The 16,685-nt window shown below is 39.2% G+C and overlaps 1 protein-coding gene across 6 annotated transcripts in view; it reads right to left on the bottom strand.

The window, feature by feature from the left end:
- Positions 1–16,685, bottom strand: part of LOC122989583 (inactive N-acetylated-alpha-linked acidic dipeptidase-like protein 2) — a 583,517-nt gene that overhangs the window by 481,374 nt on the left and 85,458 nt on the right. The gene's annotated exons all lie outside the window — the stretch shown is intronic.

Here is a 16,685-nt window from a genome sequence, read left to right on the forward strand (position 1 = left end):
ACTGTGCATGGCCCTTGGATGATCTTATGGCCCAAGCATCTGTGCAATATCATATTTGCAACCTGTAAATGCAAATGCAACTCACAAAGGGAGTTGAGCTTGTAATGTTTGTGTTTTGCAAGCTGGTTTGGAAAAAGTCAGACTGGGGAATCAGCAGGCTCATGACATTTGGTTGACTATTTGTTTCTGAGCTCATTAATCTTTGTAAGAGTTATTCCTTGCCGTTTTCTGACCTGGTACACAACTCACTGAGCATGATGTCATAGATGCTCAGCCCATAAACAGACAGACACAGACATTTGAGTGACAGTACTGCTAAACCTTCATGTCCTACCTGGTTTCACCAAGTATGATCCAAAAAACATTTGAACTAAAAACCAGACCTTCCAAAGGGATGGTAGCAGGTTTCAATTCAAGCTCAAGTGACTGAAGCTTGTATCGCACCCTCTGGAATGTACAGTACCTGTCAAAAGTTTGGACACACTTTCTCATTCAAGTGAATGGGAAGGTGTGTCCAAACTTTTGACTGTTACTGTATGTCCATATGGTCATACATTATGGCATGTGTAACATGCCTGCAGTGCTTCAGTGCTTTATGAATCATGTGGCAAGTAGATTGGATGACTGAGCAGCTGACCTTTACACAAGGTAATGTACAGTGATACATGGTCCCAGTATGTCCAGCAGATCAGTGCACTGCTGAATAGCTTAGCATGAGTGGGTTTGACATTTGGTTCATCTGGCCATGTATATTTGCTAAGACCATATAACAACGATACGATATAGCAAAATTGTAAGTTAAAATGAAGTAGGCGTTAAGATTGTGACTGTCAAGCACTATCTGCCACACACTGCCAAGAAGAGCTTTATGTGCTTTCTGGGTATGGTTGGTTAGAGCTCATGTAAGAACTTCTCACCAATAGTGTTGTGAATGGAGATCCCCCTCCATTCCACAGCCTGCCCATCCTGACCTCGCCTCAGTTTCTATTACACCCCTAACCATGCATAAAGGGGGGAGCTCTCTTTGATGTTCCTCCAAATTTCTTGTTGGAAATATTCTTGTAACCCCTTTTCACCCACATAGTCCCAGCAACTAAGGAGTGCCAGATACTAAATTCATGAACTACCTTTAGCCCATATTTGCATTTCTAATGCATCTTAAGAGCTAGGATGAAGCATTGTACTGTAACACAATGCTACATCACAGCTGCACAGGGTGTGGAACAAGCATGTGGTCATCACTAGATGGTGCATGCTTATTTGCCTGAGTGCAGTTACTCTTTCAGCTATTATGTTGTTCTTTGTAATTTATTGTTGCACAACTGTCCTGTTTTGAAGAATGTTGGACAGGAGACAGGGAAGACATCAGGAAGGTAAGACACCAAGTAAAATCTGCTGATGTGTTGTGGTTATGTATGCGTTTTAGTGTGTAACCAAATTTGATCACCTTGGTATTTGTAACTGTTTTTGGAGTAATTGATCTTTAACTTACAGTACTCTATTGTGATTGGATGACTGTTACTACATGGTTTGATTAACAACCATCCTTGGTTCAGGAGGGTGGCTCGTTCACCCTTCCCAGAAGTCTATGAAGCTCTTTGGATCCACTACTACATCCTTATATCAATTTGATCATTTATTTGATATTATATGTTTTACAGCCAAGAAGAGCCCAAGCATCATTGAAAAGGTTGTAGCTTTCATTGAAATCACATTTGCCTGCATGTTGTATGTAAAACATGTTTCTGGATTTTCATTCTGTAAGCAGTAAGCATTCTGTAACTGCAACTTTTACAGAACAGTGGTCAACTTTCAAATAAGACAATGACAAATTGCCCGCACATTTAAGTAGGGAAGAGCAAATTTGAAAGAGGCTTTGTTGTTTTTTTTAGCCTGCCGGCCATTGTACCTTTCCCCCTTGGGAAGTGACTACGTCCTTGCTTTTGGTCTTTAGCTTTGGGCCTTTCAAACAAGGTCACAGACATTTTGATTCATTTTTCAAAATATTAAGAATTGAAAAATAATGATTTTGCAGTATAGGAGTTTTCAAGGTTTTCATAACATCATGTTTTTAGTTCTCCAAATTTGAAAGTCCCCGGGTATTTCAAACTGACTCATGTAATTTTGATTACTGCATTTTATTTTCAAAGGCATGGAGGGACTCCCAAAAGTTGACATACAAATAATGGTAATATATTTGCTCATTAACAGGAGAAGAGGGGCATATTTAGGGGTCAAACCTGAAGGGCTAAAATCCTAATGGTTTTGTGCTGTTTTATTATTATCATTTTTCTTCAGAAATGTTTGCACAAATTCCTGTGAGATGGTAAATGTGATAGACAAGAAACATGATCCCAATGGACCAGATGGTGGTGTTAAAACAACAAACTTTACATTTTGGCCCATGACTTTTGAACTATAAGTCTCACAAACAAATTCTTTTTTTCCCTGGGTTCCAGTCCTGAGTCATGAAGGTGATGCTGTTTTCTTCTCCAGCATGCCGATGGGAGGCTGGCATGCTAGACAGCTACTATTATAGTAAAAGAAAAAGTATGGACACTGGTATATATATTAACTGTCCTTTCATTCAAAAAGTCATACAAGAAAGCAAAGGAAGTACATTTAATAAAGCCCTCGCGGGCGGGAGTGGATGAACCCATTTAAAGAGTAACTGCCCGTACAGGATACTCCAAGAAGTAAAGCGAATGTGCCAGCAAGGAGGCAGGGATCATTTCATTGGTCTACACTACACCTGGTATTCTATTGGTTGGGGGATTATGACAGGATTGTCACACAAAAAATACGAGAGCAGAGGAGAAATCTGAGAGCAGACGTTTCACGATCGCACAGAAGCAGCCTGAGTGCGAGGAGAAGGGCTGAGGCTTAAGCAGGAAATCAGTGCAAGCAATAATATATCTGAGGGCAAGCAGACAGTTTGAACAGAAGCAGAGCAAATCTAAGTGCAAGCAGGGGTTTGAGGGAACTCATAAAAAATCTGAACATGAAATCAATAAATCATGCTCTCAAATTGGAAGACCACGCTCTTGAATAAAGATAGGAAAAAAGCCACATACCATTGGGCCAATCATCACAAAACTTGCCTGATATGTCCACATAAGTACCTGAAACATACCATGAAATTTTAATTCAAATCAACCACTAGCGGGCACTACAAATCCAAAAAATGGGTGTGGCATAACACAAATAAAACTATAAATCAGAAATTGTTTGTCCATTATGAAATTCACAGGATATGTTTCATAACAACGTTGAACCATGTGTGTAAAACTATTTTGAAGTTGCTCAATAGGGGGCGCCACCAGTTCCAAACACGTGCATGGGCCTGGCGCAAATTTGGCCTTAAAGCAAAGACAGTTTGTCAGTTTGTGTTGGCTTGAATCCCAGAATCGCTGCTTTGCAGCTACATTTTATAGATTTTTGTTTTACCACTTTATTTTTCAGTGGGAGATTACAGTGGAATATGGTCTTCTTGTTGTCACCTTGTTTTAGCCTACAGTTTAGAGCGTAAAATCAGTCTTAAGTAACCACACTTGTCCCAACCCCCACACAACCCACTGTCATACAGACGGCTAGCTTTCTGTAGCACTACTAGCTATGTTTCCAAGGGGACTTAAGTGCTGGCAGAACACACACGTGGTTTTGTGTGTGCGTATGTGTGTCGGAGTGTGAACATATGTCACTGCCATGCTGCCAGTTCTAGGTAGTAAATTCTCCATCATGACTATCAGTATGATTAAATAGAGGTACCTAGCCACATCCATCATGACACATAATCACTGAGAAGGTCACATAGGTCATGGACTAGGGGAGGAAGCTAATGGAGTAGGTGCATTCAGAGTGAGTGTATTACCGTATAACCACATGTTGTGTATATTAAATAAAAGCTCTTACATTTAATTAGACCTAAACCAGACACTGAATATATCACCAGTTCCTTTCCTGTTAATGCTCATTATGTCAACCCAGTGACTTACAAGATGCTGACAATAACCATGAAACTATATATTATTAATTGTAAAACAATTTCCCTTGGCATGAATCAGTTGCTTATAAGAGTTCATGATGCTGTCAAAGTTCAAGTGCATCAAACATCCTCACTTTAAACTCCTCTGCTAGCTAGTACAAGCTAAAAATATTTTTTTCAATCAAGCTGCTTGCAATGTGTCCCTCATTGTTAACTCTCTCCTTGTAAAACTTCATCTGGACTTATGCTTACCAGGCTACACTGTATGTAAACTCTTAAGTTCCAGCGAGCTACCATGTACCTCCCCAGCGCTGTGGCTGCACGTTGGTGCTCTGGTGGCTATGGTAATAACAGGGAAGAATGCGTGTTTTCAATTTGAGTGTTTGTTTTTTGCCAGTGTCAAGTCTGCAATTTTCTGCTTTTCAGTAACAACATATTTTGTGCTCTAACAGAGCCACCTCCATTGCAAACATTCTGCTTACCGTAGCTGTTGGTCTCTTGCCACATGGTGTATTCAGACAGAACACGTAGCGAATTTTCACCTTATATCATTCGCATGTATTTGACTGCTAGACTTTGTTTTTTCACCCCTCAGTCAAAATACCAACTGTACATTAGCTGTAAGTTAGCTAGCAATGGATGCACAGACCTTGTCTGTGGGAGTTTGTCTGTGTTTGAGTTCAGTTCAGCCTGTGACTGAACTCAGAACTTACCAGAAACTCTGGATTTTTCTGTTATTTCCCTCTAGTTTCTCTCCTTTTCCCTCTCGTCTCTCTATGTTTATGAAGCAGATTCATAAAGCTCCAGGATATGTGCGATTTTTTCACTCAAGTTGAAACACTGTCAACTTGTGCGGATGTGTATCCACGTCGCCGCCCAGGGAAAATTTTCATCTATCCACGTCTTTGCATTGACTTATTGTAATTGCATTGCATTTAAAATTCGCTTCTGTTTCTGTCTGAACACACTGCTAATTGTTCATCTAAGTGAATGATAGAATGTAAACATGGTTACTTTATATAACGTATACAATCGATGCATCTAGACTCAGTAGCTATGCCAAAGGATATTGTACACTCAAAAATTACGCTATATGTTGGGGCTGCGGTGGCCATGGAGGTAGTGCAGGGAACCTCAGAAAAACTGTAACTGGTCATCTTGGATTGTTGATGTTGGTGGAAATTGTTGATAGTGAAGACAACATACCAAGTTGGATCTCCATCACAAAGTGAATGAAAGCATATTGATAACTGTCAGGTAAATACTTGAAGCGTGATATGGCATGGTGTACACCAATTAAAAAATGGCAGGAGTGTCATACATGAATCCAACTTTAATCATAGATAGTGGCTAAATTGGTACAATGATAGAAAAATAGAGAATAACACAAGGATCAGGAAAGGAATGGGTAAGGCTCTTAAATCCTGGAAAGCTACAATGAAAATGTGAGTGTTAAATTAGATTTTGATATTGCTTTGGTTGCAATACAATCTCATCCAACCACCAAAGATTGATCATTAAATGTTTCTAGTTTCTTTTGAAAAACCTTCCATAGAGTACTCCTAAAGTGTCTGGAAGCAGCATCTCAGGGTCTATTAATAGGCTTGTCCAAGTGCCCCATCTGGACCATCTTAAGAACAGGTGACATGGCACATGGAGGTCAGCGTTGTGAATTCATGCATACTGTTAACACTTCTGTCCCGGAGAAGAGACACATTTTCAAGATGTGACTGTTGTGTGACCTGCAGTGGCAGTCACAATGTAAAGTCCCCCTACATCTCTTAAGTGCATGTGATTAAGTATGCTCCTCAGGGTGTGATTCTGTGGTAGAGGTGCAGGATGTACTCAACATGCCCTTTACACATGAACACACCCTTAAACAGTTCCTGAACTGATAACCAAATACAGAGCACTAAATCAGAATGAACTCTTGTCACTGGACTGTGTGGCGTTGATTTGTGGATGTGAAAAATGTTGTTAGAACATCACCGAGAGACAAATCCAGCTGCTTCACCCATAATGTGAATAGTGACACTACCAAAGGCAACTTTGGGTAGGTACACTATAAGGTTTTGGCAGGCATTATTTTGTTGTAAACAAGGTTGCGCTAAATTATAGAATTCACTGACGACTAACTGATGTAGTCCTTCTAGATTAGAGTGCCAAGGAGTCATGGAGAAAAGCCAAGGTGTTGCATTCTGGCACTTTAAAAATAGACAATGTGATTTTCTACAGTGATCCAGTCACTAAGGATGTTTCTATACCTAAGTGGTTTACAGCTGCTATTTCCAATCATAAAGAGCTGTAAACAGTGTTCAAAAATGCAATTATAGGACACAAAGATAGAGAAGCCAGCAATAATAAGTCCTTTTCTAAAGGAGATGACCCTGATCTCTCATTTCATTTCATTAGGACACAGGTTCCCCGCCTTTTTGGCTTTTGACCCTTATATGCCAAGCTACAGCTTCTCACAGATCCTTTGACACAAATTGCATACCGTATGCCTGTGAGATGTGAGCACTTTAACCAAAATGTGATATTTCATTCGTAGATTGCTTCATTTTAATACTCTTTACACCTTGTTGATACTGGCCTTGAAACTAAAGCAACAGCAGCTGCAGTCCTCCACACGCTGTATGCGTTCTTCCACTTTACTGCTGTGCACTAGAGCTGTTTTGGCAGCGCTCCCAGCCCAATTCACAGTCAATGTAGTTAACACAAGTCAGAAATAGTGTAAAATACACTTTGGGTCGTATATGAAGGGCAAGCTGTCAAGCAGCAGGTGCAGACAGCTGTATTCAAGGCACTACCAACCACCAAGGACACCTACCGAGTCTTGTCCCTGGTATTATCTGTCAGAGAGTAGTATTTTTTTTTTTTGAAATCACCTTAGTAGGAGTTAACATTCAATTGTGCAGAAAGGTTGTTTCTGACACTTTTTACAATCAAGTTTGACTGCTTTTAACAAAAAAAAAAAAATATCACTGAAGTCCCTCTCCTCTCAAAAATATATTTTTCCTCTTGTTCCTTCAGTTGGATGTTTCAGCTTCACTGTGCAGAATGATGTATGTGCAGAGTTTGATACTAGAAGGATGTTTTTAAATTTATCTACTGAGGAAGGAAAGTTTCTCTGTGTTCGTCTTAAATCTGTCCTGTACCTACCAGCATGATTTGTGACATCAGAACTAGTTTGGAGCCGATCCAGGACCAGTATAGAATTTACATAACTGTAATGTGGGAACTTGAATCCTCCAGAGCACATACACTGAGAATAGACGAATTTTTTAAAAATTAAACATATTTGCACATTTATAAATTCTGGATTTTTTAATGAGGTAGAAGGAGAAGATGCCATTTTAAGGAAGACATAAGTTATTATTCCAAGCAAAAGATTTTTACATGTCCTAAAACATGTTTGGAGAAGGTCTTTCAATTAAAACAAAATAGAAGTTCAGTTCAAGAGGTAAAACTCACCATCATTTCAGATTTAAAAAAAAAAGAAAAAAACTTTTTGTGCAGCAGAAATGGGAATTTCTTTTTAATTAAATTGTTGTTCATCCCGAGACCACTCAGATTTATCTCACAACCCTTGGGTGGTTTCAAACCCCCAAGTTGGGAATCACATATTCATCTGCAGATCAGTAATCACACACATCCCTATATTAAATTACTGCTCTGCAAAGCTTATCCTTACTTATTTGCTTGGTTTAGTTTCTCAGATAACACAGCAGCTGCTACATTTGTTGGCAGTTTTGCAGATTTTCTAAACCAGAGCAGTGTGAATGAACATTATAAAATATTCAAATAAGACAGTACACACACGAGAACCACAAAAGGCACTTTGTCCACGTGCTCAGGGCTCTGGACAGGGAAGGAAGTCCCAATTACAAGAAGCTATGAATTATGGTTTGATTATGTCATGAATTTTAAGTTTCTCTGGATGAGAGATTTTTCATTTTCTGTACAAGATTTGAAACACTAAAGCTTTTGGTCCTGCTACATGTGCTGCCCTTCAGTCGCATGATAAGCAATGGTGTAAGGTTTACATACCAGAGAGATAGATAGAGCACAGAAAGAGGAAAAAGCGTAAGAGATCTGGACAAGAAAGTGAAAGAGACTGTCTCTCCCTCACCTCTTTATTATTAACTCCCAGGTAGAGTGAATGAAATTTAGATTAGCCTTTACGCTTGACCTGATAACTCCCAATGACATAAAACAGATTGTAGCTGCAAGATAAGAGGAGGGTGCAGGTAGAAAGACAGAGGAGAGGAACGGAAAAGAGAGAGAAAATGAAGAATGTGGATGAATGAGGGGAGGAAAGCAATGTTTTGTAACAACTGTGAGTAGCAAAAATAGGGTAGTGAGAAAAAAAAAGAAAAGAGGTGGAGAGGAAGATGAAGAGATAGTGAGAGTGAGGGAGAGATAAACAGACAGGAAGGGAGATTAGCAGAAATGGATGATGGGAGTGTTGATGGGATTAAATATGTGCATGAGGTGTAGAGAGAGACAGATGCCATGAGGTGACCGCCCCTCCCCTCTGTCCTCGGAGGAACATGCTTTCACAGTGTAGTATGTTACTCCCACACACACACACACACACACACACACACACACACACACACACACACACACACACACACACACACACACACACACACACACACACACACACACACACACACACACACACACACACACAAACAGTGACGTCAAACATGGAGGACACACATTTTCATTTGTTTTTCTGCTCAGATGACATGTACACATTGTAATAAAACAAACTGTACGCAACACACGCAAAAATCCACACTATATGGAATGTACGCACACACATAGACAATCATACACATGTTAAACCTGAAGAATCTCTTACAATGATCAACTACAGTTTGCATGATTTGACTAAGAATCATATAGTACTGAAATCGCAGTACATGACCGAATTGCCAGTGACACTCCCACTATAGGGCACCACTAATCACCAAGATAAATACATCGCTCCTGTAGCCAGGTGCACGGAGCATGCTGAGATGCATCTGAAAGAAATTAACAGTTGCTAGCAGCTAGCCGAAGAGGGAACCAAGATCCCACCTGGAATAGCATCGAAGTACATTTTTTTGTGATAGTAGATATGTAATTTACGCTTGCTTCCACACCTGTAGTTTGGTTAATTTGGTCCAGACCAGGGTAAAAAATATACATTGTCAGTGCAACATGGACCTATGTTGGGAAATCAAATTCTGGTGACAGACAGCAGGTTAATCCAGTCATTATTGTCTCAATTGCTAAATTCATATCTGCTAATAAGTGTGCTGGTGGTTGTTTTAAAAATTATTGCTCATAAGATATTAAGACTTATAGTAGCTTTATTTTCTGCAATGTGGGTGTTGATTGACAGCTGTGATTGACCGTTAGCTCATCTAATTCATTTTATGGTTTTTTTTTTTGATGTGAAGCACTTGGTACATGTAATTTCTTTTGTTTTAAAGCACTTTGAGCTGCATTTTTTGTATGAAAGGTGCTATACAAATAAAGTTATTATTATTATTATTATTATTACTACCAACTGCTGCTCTCCCCAGCTCCAGGACTTGTACTGAGTTTGACTATTGTTGCAATATTTCAGTAAGTTTAATGTTAAATGTTAATGTTGATTGTGATACCTTACCTGTTAGCACAATTTAGCTAACATAGCTAAAGTTAGCTAGTACTGTTAGTACAGACATAGGTACTGTGTGGTTGCTACAGTTTACTGACTTCTTATTGAAGAACTGCTAAAATACATGATGGACACAAGCTCAACACACCACTGTTGCATTCATCAAATTACACTCACATGTTACTATAGTTACTAAATGATCTTGCATAAATAATTTGTTGCTCATACAATTCACTTATAAGATTGCTTCCTTGATGGCTATAGGATGGATTAAATGAGTTACGCTTTTGGTCAATTTTTCTTTCACACCAACTGCACCAGAGTCTGCAAGCAAACAGTCCGGTTGCTTGGTCTGCCTTAGAGTTCTACACCAGCCCAGACAAAGGGAACCAAATGAACTGGCAAAGCTATGAAGCATAAATTCAAAAGGTAAACTACAATTAAATCCATCTCCTGATCATGGGAACTGTCAAGGAAGTGATCTGAACGTGATAATTCTGCAAGATCATTTGGTAACCACAGTAAAACATAAGTGCATCAGCTCAGTGATTTCCCCTCCATAATAAGAATCAGTTACTTATTGTTCAAGCTCTTTGTGAGACCAGAGAAGATAAACACCTAATTTTTTTAATAAAGAGCTGCAGTCATCTAAATTTGATTTCCACATGTCAGTCAGAGTAACCCGATGAAATAGGACGACGTAACCAAAACTGTCCAATGAATGAGTTACCTGTCTGCCTCTATGACCTCGTGTTTATTTCTCTTGGTTTGTTTCTTGGTCCAAATGAACTAACAGATGTGAAAATGCCTTTTGATGTATAGCAGAAATGTACAGTCTCAACTGGGACTTTAATATGTCACAGACTGAGACAAAAAAAAAAGAATAAATAAATATTATAATGACAAGAACATGACTAAGAAAAAGATATTTCTAGCATATAAGGTCTGCAGAAATGTAAATATAAAAGACTAAACTGCAGGAAGTTTGTGTTAATCAAATCACTCTAACAGACACACTCAGCACTGGTGTTGCACCAACAGAAAAATCTCCAACAGTTTGTGACAAGATCAACATCACAATGTCTTATGCAGGCATAATCTGAACTAATTGTCTTGACAAGGTGTCAAATGTTGAACAATTAGACGTGTTAAATGGCCCTGTAATGACTGCTGAACATGTTGGCCATATGGATGGGTCCCACTGAGATCTAACTGTTGGCAAAGGGCCCAACAAACTCATATCATCAGAGAGAGAGAGAGAGAGAGAGAAAGAGAGCGAAAGGAGGGTGGCAGAGCAGGGAACTGCAGGATAAACCTGATTTAATCCCACTTGTTTAGCAGAGAGATGGATTTTATGGATGAAGATGTGAAGTGTCAGACTAATATATACAGATGGTTAGACAGAGAGACAGGTAGGGTTGAGACGACTGAGAGACGTATTCGCAACACTTTTCCCTCCTCAGCCTCACTGAGGATCCAGACACATAACCAACAGATGACTGCTATGAAAGGGGAAAGTGTGAAACAAAAAAATGTATGTCTTTGAACTAGAGCATTGTGGTTGTATACCTCCCCCAGCCAGTGAAGTTGCAGTTTACATCCATGTCTGTCCAGACTCATATACTGTAATATTTGCAGTAAAGACTTAAGTGTATTTTCTTTGTATGTCTTCACATGTTTGGCCAATAAAGTTCATTCTGCTAGAACAAAAAGTTGTAGCCATGACAGTAGACAAAGCTTCAGATATGGATGTTGCTGCAAAGAAGCTACAAATTCTACAATGTGGATATTTCGCACACATCTTCAACCCAGCAGCACAGAGGATCCATACAAGTTTCAAGGTGGACACCCAAGGTTAGTGTCACCAATTCAGTGTCTTACAAAATGTGAAATATGGTCACAATCTCCCCTTCTGTTCCTGAGTTATGGCGTTGAATAATGGCCAGAGAAGTGTTTTTGAAGAACATTATGATGTCACAGTGAAGTTGACCTTTTGTATATAAAATGTCATAACTTCGTTATTTATCTTATTAGACATTTGTGTGAAACTTTGTCATAATTAGCGTATGAATTCTTGAGTTCACAGTGACCTTGACCTTTGACCACCAAATTCAGTTCATCCTTGAGTCCAAGTGGACATCTGTGCCACATTTGTGAAGAAATTCCCTCAAAGCATTTGAGAATGGACGGACAACCTGAAAACATAATGCCTCTGGCCACAGCTGTCTCCAGCGTGGAGGCATAAAGACTAAAGGCCGTCAGGATTGACGATAATCAGTTTGACATACTTTGCAGTCAGTGGTCTGGATGTTGCACCGTGGCCGGAAATATACACACATAGAGCAACACAGGGAAATCACATGGCAGGCTATAATCTTCTAGAAACCTAGTTGTGCCTCAAAATGACCTAACTGAAAACTTGACTGCAATGGAAACGGAGGTCTCTAATGCTATTAGGCTCAGTGATGAATGCCAGCGAATTTGGCTAAATTATATGTGAGCCAGATGCTGGTGCCATTTTCTGCTGCCATCCAGTGTAGCCACCACTCCAACTGACTGCACTGTTAGCACTGAGTTATGACCTGGTCAAACACACTTTCTTTTTCTTTGACTTAATGCACATGTGATGTTTCTGCATGAAAGATGAAAGGCATTCAAACTCAAATCTAGCAGTGAAATGTAAATTAACATGTAAGCTGTTAAAGGAGTTTGGTCTAAAGTGGCTGCTCTGCAGGTGGACTGGGCAAAGAATATGCTATGAATAATACAGTATTTCTTATTAGATGCCTTGATATTTCTTTGAGTTTTTTAATTATTGATAAAAAAAGAATCAGTGATAATGTCACTTCTTAACAAAGCCCAAAGGCATACAGATGTCCGGTGCTATTTTAAAGCAGGATTCATCATCCTCTGTCTGTGAACAGATTAGGAAAATTATTGTGATTTTATGACATGTATCATTCAGAAAATTATCCCTGATTAGTTAACTTTACACAGCTCCTTAGAAAGTATTGCTTCTCTTCTCCATATCTGCTCCTCTAGTCAATTCCACAGCAGATATGAATTTTCCATGTGTTTTTTTTTTCTTTTTCATTTGAATCCACAACTGCATGTATTGTACAGTATGTGTTGATTACTGACTGTATGTTTGCAACTCAGGGCTTAGTGATTGTGGAAACAGTGACGGTGTTTGTGAAGCACTCGAGGCAAATTTGTGATTTTGAACTGTATAAATAAAACTGACATGATTCGATCTGATAGATGGACAGAAATAAGGAGCTGAAACGTAAAGCTTGAATGAAACTTCCTGCATCTGGGTAGCTGCGAGGGTCTGTGTGGTGTAAACTTGGTCATCTGGCTTGTTGTGTACATGAGGCCTGAAAATGTGGCTGCAGACAGAAATGTCTGACTTTATGACACATCTGTGTGAATTCAACTCATTGTATGACACGAACTGTGTGTGTCAGCTTTCCATCCTGCTGTCCATGTTAGTGTCTGTTTAGTGTACATCTGGGCTAATGCTATACTCACCTGTACTGATACAGCAAACACATATAATGTCATCAAATATAATCAGTAATAAAATTGCACATGTTAACACATATTTTCCACTGTAAAATGAACACTGTAAAATGTATGGGAGTTTTGTGAATTTGACATGAACTTAATGTGAATAGATATGTTTTAAAAATCTTAAGTTACATCAAATGAAAAATGTTAGTTTTCATTTTCAGGCTTTTTCAGAACTTAAACAGTCTTGTGACTTGAAATGATTTGACTGAATGAACTGCTGAGTGTTTGCTAAACTCATCAAATCACGTCTCTAAAGACACATGATTAGCACATTAGCAGACTTCCCATCAAGCACCGTTTTTGTGAAAAACTCACTCCAACACTCTTCTGTCTTGTAGTTTGAAGAACACATACATGATGGAAACCTGCTGTGTGTATTTTAATATGTGTTAATTGTTTTTTGGAAATATGCTTCTTTTCTTTTTGGCAGAGAGTCAGATGAGAACAGTGATTGATTCATGTCTGTCCGCTAAATATGACGCTACAGCTAGCAGCTACAGTTAGCTTACCTTAACACACTAGAAACTAGAACAGACAGGGGAAACAGCTAGCTTGGCTCTGTCCAAAAGTAACATAATACACCTACCAGCCCTCTAAAGCTCACTGATTAACATGTTATAACTCATTTGTTTCATCCATACAAAAGTGTAAAAACGAACATTCGCTATTTTACAGGGCCAGACCATTTCTTGGCCGTGACCAGTAACTTCTTGGAGTCTCTGTTCATTGTCTGGCAACTGCGTAGAGTTGAGAAATAGTTACATAATGGACACATAACCCCCACAGAAAATAGCAAAAAGATATGAATTGTTTGCTTTAAGTCAAGGTTGTTTTCCGTGCTAGTAATATAACAATACTAAACACCATAAAGGTGAGTACAGTTCAGCTCCAACCCCTTACACTTCAAACCTAACAAAGTCACCAGCAGTTTATCTGAAGATAATATGAAGCTTCACCCATCCAAATGACTCAAATCAAATAGATATCTTTCAACGTTATAGTCTTGCAGTCACGGGGAACGGAAGAAAGACAAAGCAAATAGACCCAAAGAGACAAGAACTCTTCATTGGGTTTCACGTGTGTGTGTGTGTGTGTGTGTGTGTGCTGTCTGGTCATTCATTAGCAGTCACTCACCAAGCTGCAGCGTCTAACTGCATCTAACAAAACAGAAACTCTGCTCTCCATTAAGAGCCTCTAATCCCTGCCATCCACTAAATCAGCTCTCTCCCAGCAGACTCCCTGACTTTGATGACATTGCTTCAAAGCCGTTTCACTTTTGCTTTAATCTTAAGCGATGGGCATTTATGTCACTTTTAAAGGGAAATTTCAGCATGCTACAAAAATTTAACAAGCATGTTGCTATGGAAAAAAGAAAAAAAGAATTGAGAGCTGGATTCTCACTCTCAATTTTCTTGTCTCTGAGTCTGACGAGTGTATTAAAAATAATTATACAACAGGTAGTTCTGACCAAGCGATTGGTCAACCGGACATTTAGAATGTGCTCAAATCAGCATGACAGCACACTTAGCCGTGCTCAAATGAAAAAAGCCTCATCACGAAAAATATTGCACCGCCATTCATTGGAACTATAGAACTAACAACTAACGACAGTCACTTCTGGGTAGACGACTGGTGGTTGATTGGAGTTTTGGAGATATGTGAACTTGGCAAACTTGTTTATTTCTGTTGTCATTTTCAGCCATAACTGTAATGTTTGAATATATATAGTTAAATGCGGTAGTCCAACCTATCTGACATTTCTGCTGGCTTTATTTTATGTACTGTGCTGTTTTGGTAGCGTCGTTGGTTTGTTTTGTGGGGATCAGCAGTGAAACCAGGAGCAGACTTGGCATTAAGTCTCCCGGCTCCTCCAGTCCACATGCCGATGTGTCCTTGGGCAAGACACTTAACCATGTTGCTCCTGATGGTTGTGCCATCAGTGTATGAATGTGTGTGAATGGTTAGTTTCCTCTGATGGGCAGGTTGGGACCTTGCATGGTAGCCCCTGTACCCATTCAGCGTATGAATGTGTGTGAATGGGTGAATGTGATTCGTAGTGTAAAAAGCGCTTTGAGTGGTCGGAAGACTAGAAAGGCGCTATACAAGTACAGTCCATTTACCATTTACCATTAATTCAGTTTGGGAAATCCCATGATCTCTAGAAAGCGTTAGCTCAAGTTGGCTAGCTGACTCAACAGGGACTAGAACTCGTCTCTGTTGCTGGGTTGTTGCTGAGGGTCAGCCTACTTGCTGGAATAGTAAACTAGGTTTCATTACATAGGAGTCTACTGATGTAACAGATTGTTTTCAAGGTATTAGTCAGACCCCATGTATTTCCATGGAAACGGCGATAACACAAGCAAAAAGTGTTTTATTTTCAGAGCGAACTGCCTCACAATATGAATAAATTTGGTTTATATATTTTATTTAGTTGGTGACTGTCGTATAATTACTTACGGAACTTGGCGCAAGTGCCTTGTTCCTGATCGCATTATTGTCGTGCTAACAATGACTGTAGCACACCCTGGAGTGTAATATTGCTTAAGTCATCAATGCCGTCTGGAAGGCCCACTGTGTGCAAGACAATTAGCTTTTTCTAGCTTTGTTTTGTTTTGACTGAATATAAATATGACTTTTCAAAGTGTCAGCGCCAATTCAAATCCTCTCCTTTGTTATATAGAAAAAGAGCATGAAAGGGCAGGTTGCTCAGCATACACTGTTTTATAAGAGATGACTGCTTCTTGCTTTCATTGTTGCTGTATGTTTCATAAACCAATAGAATCTTGCATTTAAGTTCCACTTTTTCCATTTACCATTTGTGGCGGAGACACTTTATGACACTAATTTCAATAATTTGAGTATGTTGTTAATATTTACCAGGGCTCTGTGACTGCCATGAACAAACCTCCCATACTACAGCCTTATTCTAAGCCCAGTGACAACTAATTAAAATCAACATGTTAATTAAATGGTAGAGATTTAACAGCCTCCCTGGGTGTCTGGCCTGAGTCAGCCAAGTCAAGCTGCTACAGATAGCAGAGAGCTACTGTAAGACTGGAGATATAATCCTCATTTTACATTCAAATAAATGTGTCTGATACTGCAGGGGAAAACAATGTATAATTTCACACTGAGGTGAAGTAGACACAAAATGGATTAAAATACTAAGTATGACTAGATTTTTGTGCAGTTTACTGTAACTCTGTACTACTGTGTACTTTCATGACATATCTGCACACGTCTACTGTATATAACCTACTTTTTAGTCATGGTGGCTTGACCATAATGCCTGTGTGAAAGTATAATAAAGAGGATACCAAATCTACAGGAATATTTTTATATGATAAGCTAGTGGTACATAATGTAAAGCTGTGTGGAGAAAAAGTGAAGAATCACTCCTAAAAGTTCTGTCAGTTATGTGTTAAGACACCGCAGATGTCAATTAACCATCTCTAAACTATGGCAAAT

This window comes from Thunnus albacares, chromosome 9 (assembly GCF_914725855.1).
Source record: "Thunnus albacares chromosome 9, fThuAlb1.1, whole genome shotgun sequence".
NCBI lineage: Eukaryota > Metazoa > Chordata > Actinopteri > Scombriformes > Scombridae > Thunnus > Thunnus albacares.